General features: G+C 42.6%; 1 pseudogene; it reads left to right on the top strand.

Moving 5' to 3' along the window:
* Nucleotides 1–5,323: 5,323 nt before the first annotated feature.
* LOC117364846 lies at nt 5,324–6,405 on the top strand (annotated as a pseudogene).
* The last annotated feature ends 1,176 nt before the right edge of the window (nt 6,406–7,581 follow it).

Raw genomic sequence — 7,581 nt, 5'->3', positions numbered from 1 at the left:
TTCCATGTATCCACAACCCTCTGTGTGAAGAAGAACCTCCTGGCATTGGTTCTAAACTTGTCCCCTTCCAGTTTCTCCGAGTGCCCTCTTGTGCCTGTGGTTCCCCGTAGTTTGAAGAATCTATCCTTGTCTACCTTCTCCATGCCCCTCATGATCTTGAAAGTTTCTATCATGTCTCCCCTAAGCCTTCTCTTTTCCAGGGAGAAGAGCCCCAACTTATCCAGCCTGTCAGCGTATGAACAGTCCTCCATGCCATTTATCATTTTCGTAGCTCTTCTCTGGACCTTCTCAAGTATCGCCATGTCTTTCTTGAGGTACGGCGACCAATATTGGACGCAGTACTCTAGATGCACCTTAATAAAAAGACCCCTTCGTGATTTATTATATTTATTTGTTTTTACATATTCATATTCTGTACAATCTACACAATTCTCAGTGGATTACAGCTTCAGAAAGTACTGAAGTTATTTGGAAATCAGGAAAAGGCTTCTCTGCCTATATTCTGTTTATTGATTATTGGCTTCTGTACCTCATTACTTTTTTTTTTTTTTTTTAACCAATCAATCTTTATTAATAATTTAAATATTATACGCCGCAACTCAAATGCCTTAGCCAGTCTTGATTCTAAAGTAAAATATTTCTTGTATTTTCTCGCTAGATTATAACATATTGGATCCAATTTGAGGACTTGAGCTTAATTAGTCTAAATTAATTTTGTTTACTTGCTATTGTTATAATGTTGGAACATTTTATATGACCAATTTTTTGCTTTCTGTACAAGTTATGCTTGGTAATTAAGATTGAAATAAATAAATATAATAATTTAAATAATAATAATGATAATAATTTAAATACATTTAAAAAAATTTTGTCTTTCATATTCAATCATTCATTAATACATTAAGTGATTATAAATTCTCATTTCATAGTATCTAAAAAGAAAAAAATTTAAATTTCTTATACAACTTCTCTAAGCACACCCTCCCTTCCCCCCTCTCCCAACCCATCCCACCCACCCCCATTCTGTACCTCATTACATTTTTTTTTTTTTTTTTTGGGGGGGGGTGGTTAGGAAGAACAGCAAACCTTGATCTGCCTTTGATATGGGCCCTCTCTAGCTGGTCTTTTAAACAGGGCTCATATTGTGTTTATTGTGCTAAACGTCAGATAGTGACGGAGGTTTATTCTCTCTTAGGACAAAATCTAAATCAACCTTAAACATATAAAATCACTTGACTCGGGATCGGGGTGCAGATTCACAGTGATTTGGGAGCGTTTTTGGATGACCCTTACCTCAAACCCCAGCCTTTATTTTTAGAGTTCTAATTCCGTATATAACTTCAAGAACACTTAGATCACAGGATCAACATCTATTGGTTATCCCATCATTGAAAGTCATTAACACTCGACGGCTTACTATTTTTTCAGTAACTGCTCCACAAACCTGGAATAATCTTCCTATTTTTATCAGAGAAGAAAAGAATTTAGTTAATTTTAAGATTAAGCTTAAAAGTTTTTTTTTCAATGATGCTTTTAGTTAATTAAATAACTTAATATTTCTTCCTATCCTCTCATTTTCATATTTGTGCTTTTATTCCCTCCCTGTTGTTTAATCCTGAAATATAAAATTTGAACCAGATTGTAACCCTTTAAATATATTTTTCCTAATGTTTTATGACTGTAAGTTTTTGTAATTATGTAATATTATTTGTTTTTTTTAATAATTACCCAAGTTTTTATTTATTCGTTATTGTTTGTACATCGCCTAGAATGTAGATTAGGCGATTAATCAAATCACATAATAAACTTGATGGCTCGGAATAGACTTTTGAACTCATAATAGCAATTTTATTTCTATTTTGCATTTTCTTCTCACCAGGGATTTTCTGTTGGGGTTTTTGTTGGAAAGTGGGAGGTTGGGAGGGGTATTTTGGATATTGTGCAAACATATCTGTATTCTGTATTGTTTTACTATGGTTGTTGTTGTTCTATGCACGCTGAAAATGAATAAAAACATTTAAACATAAAAAAAAACATATAAAATCACTATCAGATGCTGGTACAGTATCAATAATAAGTAATTAGCATTAGAAACAGACTGTACAAGTTTTGGGTTATAAGCACAGTTTTGGAACTGTTTTTCTTTCGCTGAGCTGCTTGTGCAGTGCGGAATCCAATTAACACCATTTAGCAGCTGGTTAAAATGTTAATGACTGCCATCAAGGGATATTGTCAGCTGAAACTCCACACTCCTACTGTACTTAGGACCACCCCCACTGCCAGGTGTGCGTTGTTTCTTCACGCTGACCTGCAGCGCCCAAACGCGTCAGCTCGCCGCCACAACACCTGCTGTTGCGCGCTTACAACACGAGACCCACAGGCAGCTCGGCTCTGCAACAGCCAAGCTGCCAAGCTGCCCAGATCCAGGAGGGAGGTTTTAGGCCGGTCCTGGATTTCTGCCAGCCTCATCCCGACGCAGCCGGTCCTGGATTTCTGCCAGCCTCATCATGATGCATTTTGGATCCCGCAGCGCTGATTTCAGTGGGTAGAATCAGGGGACTATAAATGCCGTGCTGATTTGGCATGTACATTTAAAAAAGTCAAAATTGGCCAAAAAAAAGTCTCCCTCCTGGAACGGGGAGCTTGGCAGCTCTGATACTGCCCTGGAACCCCCTCTGCTCTTCCTGTACTGAGAATCCTACACACAGTTCCATTAATTCATCTCAATCCTATCATTTTTAGCCCCCCTCCCCCTCACCTAATGTTTATTAGTTTTTATAGACTACTCTTCGCTTCACCTCATTCCAGCCTTGCAGCACCCCTTATGATTCTGGTACTAAAACATCCTCTTCTATTTTCTTGATGCACCTCATTCAGCCCTGTCCTGATGTTAATGTTAAATATGACCAAATAAACAGCTGTACACTTCTCCCTCCGTACTTGCGGTTTCAGCAATCAAGTATTCACAATTTTTAGCATGTTGACTCCTCCCCCACCCCAAATTACATCATCCATGAGCACAGTACAGTATGGTACCACTAAAAATTCAGAAGCTTGAGCGAGGCATTTCAAATGTTAATTTAAGGAACTGGCCCTGGCTGCAAGGTCAGGTTTGGCAGCAGTTTCTGATTTTCACCCAATTCTCAGTGATCTCGTGACCGATCTATTTCTTTCAGGGAGTCGCATCAACCAATCACAATGGATTGCACAAAGTCCCTTGGAAAGAGGGAAGGGCATGTCAGCGTGGTGCAACAGGGGCACTGCTTGGAGCCCGAGATGCGGGAGGGGCGGCTGAACCGGGGGTTTCTGCTTCTAATTGGGGGGGGGGGGGGTTGGAAGCCGGTTCTGCTATCACCGGTCAATTACCAGAGGGAGCAGGCAGTCTGCGGCTGGGGTTTCCTGCTGTTCCTGACCTTGTTAGGAGTGTTTACCGGAGCTGGTGCCTCCAGGAGCGAACCTCAGTGTGCAGTGGGTAAGGCTTTCAAGTGCGAGCCTGCAGCTGCTTCCGATCTGCCCACTTCTCCCTTTCAGCTCAATCCCGGTGCTCTGTGTAAGTCTGTCCGCCCTCTGGAGCCTGCTAGCATAATATATATATATATATATATATATATATACGTTACTGTTATTCACGGTTTTTCCATATTTGCGGGTTAGTCAATCCCCAATCACCGTGAATACACAAGAAGTGTATATAAGGAAAATCCCACATATTAGATTAATTCCAGAGTTGTGCAGCAATATATTACAATGTAATATATTACTGGTAATATATTACCATAAACAGTAAGAAGTAACTGTAATAATTACTTTTATCCAGTAATGAGTTATATATTTTCTCATTACTGGCAGTCCCTACCCACCACCACCATCCACCTTTCCTCAAACTGCTCCTCCATGCCACTACTGCACTACTCCATGCTCCTCCATGCCCTACCCCCCCCCCCCCCCCCCCGAGGCCCAACCACCTTTTCTCGGGTTGCTCCTCCAAACTCCGCCAATTTGATAGCGTCAATAGTTTAAAAATACAGCGAGGTGCCTTGAGCCCTCCTGGCACTGTTAAAGCACTCTTAAGTTTCTACCAGATCCCACCTCTCTGGTGCCGTCATGGAAGTGGGACCCAGCAGAAGCAGTACTTTGGCTTGAAGGCTCGAGGTGCCTCATTGTTCTTTTAACCACTGGCATTGCTGCTGGCGGAGCACAGAGGAGCAGTATAAGGAAAAGGGGGGAGGTGTGTAGGGACTTCTGCGGCATGGAGGAAAGGTTTGAGAGAAGAAAGAGGGAGATGCAGGAGTGTGTAGAGGTAGGGAGGGCAGAAAAGAAGGAGTTTAGGTGCTGGATCACGTTGAGGCAGATGGGATGGTGCTAGTTGGAGAAGGGGAGCAGGAACAAAAGGAGAATGAAGATTGACCTTGCTGGGGGGGGGGAGGGGGACAAAAGGGGTAGATCGAGTTTCAAGTTTTTATTGTTTCTTGAAATCCCACAAATCACAGACGTGGTAACTAAGTGGCTTACAATAATAGATGCAAGAACACATGAGAGTAGGATGATGAAATAGAGGCAAGAAGACTGGAGAGGAAAGATATTGGACTATCTGGACCATGTAGGTGGGGGAGAGGGAAGAGAAGAGATATGTTGGACACAGGGATGAAGGAATAGGTAGAAACAGTGGCGGGGGGGGGGGGGACACCACCCCAGGCGCCGTATCGGCACGCTCGCACCATCCCTCCCCCTCCCCCATGTCTCCGTAGATCTTTGCTAGCATGAGCAACTTCTCCTTCCTGCTGCTCGCGCCAGCCTGGTTCCCCTCTGAATCACTTTATTTTATTTTATTTTATTTTTTAACTAATGGATTGTAATTCACTCTGAATGCCCAGTATCTTTACTCTGTGAACCGCACAGAACTGAGAGATAGCTGCAGTATACAAGCATATTGTTATGTTATGCTGTGTTAGGTTACTTCCAGGTCACGGAGACAGGAAGTGACATCAGAGGGAAATTCAACGCTGGTGCGAGGAGCATGCTCAAGAAGCCACCTGCACTGGTGAAGAATAGATTTAGAGATATGGGGGAGAGGGAGAGCAGGAGTGGGGAATGGGCAGCGGGAAGGCACCGGGGGGGGGGGGGCACCCCTCCCCAGGCACCTCCTACCCTTACTGCGCCACTGGGTAGAAGGACAGCCGGAATAGGAGAGAGGTAAGGAAGCCTATGCCTCCTTCTCTCACTTGACTATGTTTATCTAGTAGCATCATATTAGAAGGGTCTGATGCTGGAGCAAGCAGAAGGGGACAGGATTTTGTGTAAAGAGAAATAGTATGCTGGCATCGTCACAAACTGCGATGATATGGACAAGATTTGGCATCACACATTCTATAATGAACTCCGTGTAACCCCTGTGGAACATCCTGTTTTGAATCCTAAGGCTACTAGAGAAAAAATGACACAGATCATATTTGAAACCTTCAACACCCCAGCAACATATGTTGCCATTCAGGCTGTGCTGTCCATATATGCTTCTGGGTGTACCACGGGTATTGTTATGGACTCTGGTGATGGCATCACCCATACTGTACCCATCTACAAAGGCTATGCCCTGCCTCATGCAATTCTGCGTCTGGACTTGGCTGGCCGACCACCTCATGAAGATCCTGACAGAGAGACCCACAGCAGAAAGAGAAATTGTGTGTGACATCAAAGAAAAGCTGTGTTTTTGGATAGGACTCTTGCATTTCAAGCAAGTAAGCAGCAGTCCTGGTTGGGTAGTTATATTAGTGGAGCCATGCTGTCTTATGGCACATTTCGAAAAGAAATTAAGAATGTTACTGTTTGATAAACTCATTTCTTAATTGAAGCCTTATGGATAACAAAAATTTGACATTGTGTATACATAGGAAACATGTTGTATTTTTAAACTATTTGTACTTCGCTGATTGTCCAGCTCTCTTCTGTGTAAACCGCCTAGAAATCGTTTGATAGAAGAATAAAGTTATGTTATGTTGCCTTGGACTTTGAGCAAGAGATGGCCACTGCTGCTTCTTCATCCTCCCTTGAGAAGAGCTATGAACTACCTGATGGGCAAGTGATCACAATAGGCAATGAGAGGTTCAGGTGCCCAGAGGCTCTCTTCCAGCCTTCTTTCTTAGGAATGGAATCATGTGGTATCCATGAGACTACTTTCAAATCCATCATGAAATGTGATGTAGATGTCCGTAAGGACCCTTTTGCTAACACAGTATTTTCTGGTGGTACTCCATGTACCCTGGTATTGCTGACAGGATGCAAAAGGAAATTACAGCCCTGCCACCCAGCACAATGAAATCAAGAAGGGGCCTGGAGGGGGCGAAGGGGAGGAGGGAAGAAGTTGTGTTAGGTAGTATAGGCGCCTACTTTTCCAAGTGCAAGTGCTAAGCACAAGACAAATTACCCATCCTGAGTACAATGAAGGAGCACTTCACCCACAGAGATGGCATCTATGCCAGCAGGGGTTGGAGGATGAGAGAGTGAGTGAATGGGAATGAAGGAGAAGGGAGAGTTTACTGGGAGGAAGAAGTGAAAGGAAAGAGAAAAAAAAAACTGTGCTTGGGAAGATGGGAGAAAGATAAGAGGGGAGGGTCTGAGGAGGAAAATGAAAGATTATAGAGGGGAAGATTTTTAAAAAGGGGGAGAAGGTAGAGGGAAAGCAGGAAGATGAGAGGGGAGGAAGAAGAGCTGAAGAAAGAGTGAGGAGGAGAGGAGTGGGAAGGGGCAAAAATGGAGAGAAGGAAAGAGGGGAGAAGAAAGGATGGAAGAGAGGAGGAAGTATTAAAGAAATTATTACTCCTGGTGGAATTCTGTACAATAAAAATTAAAAATTTTGCAATATTCTGCACACTTTAATTAAAAAGTGACATTGAAATAACATATTACTTTCATTAAACAAGTTTCGAGTTTAATAAAAGTTTTGAAATAATCGTAAAAATAATTTCAAAGCGATGAAGAAAATTAAAATTTAATAGTATATGACAAAACAATATGTTAAGGTGGACAGAAGACTTAACAATAGACAAACGGTTTATCACAGGGAAACATTAGGATAGTGGGAAGAACTACAAAAAGTTTGAAAAGGAAACATAAAGAGAAAAAACCACTATGGGCTCCTTTTATTAAGCCGCGCTAGCAAGGTTAACGCGCGCGACTTTTCATCACGCGCTAACCCCCACGCTGGCCTAAAAACTACCGCCTGCTCATGAGGAGGCGGTAGCGGCTAGTGCGGCCGGCGGTTTAGTGCGCCTTCATAAAAGGAGCCCTAGGTTAGGTCATATCTAAGATTTAATGGTCTTGTAGCTTTTAAGTATCGCGTCCTACGGTTGTAACGTTAATAGATTTTTTTTAAAAAGGTAACTTTCCCAACTCTGAATAATTTTGACTACTCCCAGTGTAAGGTAACAGACAGATCCTGTTCATTGTTTTTATGGGCTCCTTTTGCTAAGGTGCGCTAGGCCTTAGGGATCCTTTTACGAAGCCGCATTAGCGGTTTAACACGCGTAATAGCATGCGCTAAACTGCCGGACGTGCTAGCCGCTAGCGCCTCCTCTTGAGCAGGCG

Source organism: Geotrypetes seraphini, chromosome 8 (genome assembly GCF_902459505.1).
Source record: "Geotrypetes seraphini chromosome 8, aGeoSer1.1, whole genome shotgun sequence".
In the NCBI taxonomy this organism is placed as follows: Eukaryota; Metazoa; Chordata; class Amphibia; order Gymnophiona; family Dermophiidae; genus Geotrypetes; species Geotrypetes seraphini.
This window is presented reverse-complemented; position numbering and strand designations above follow the sequence as displayed.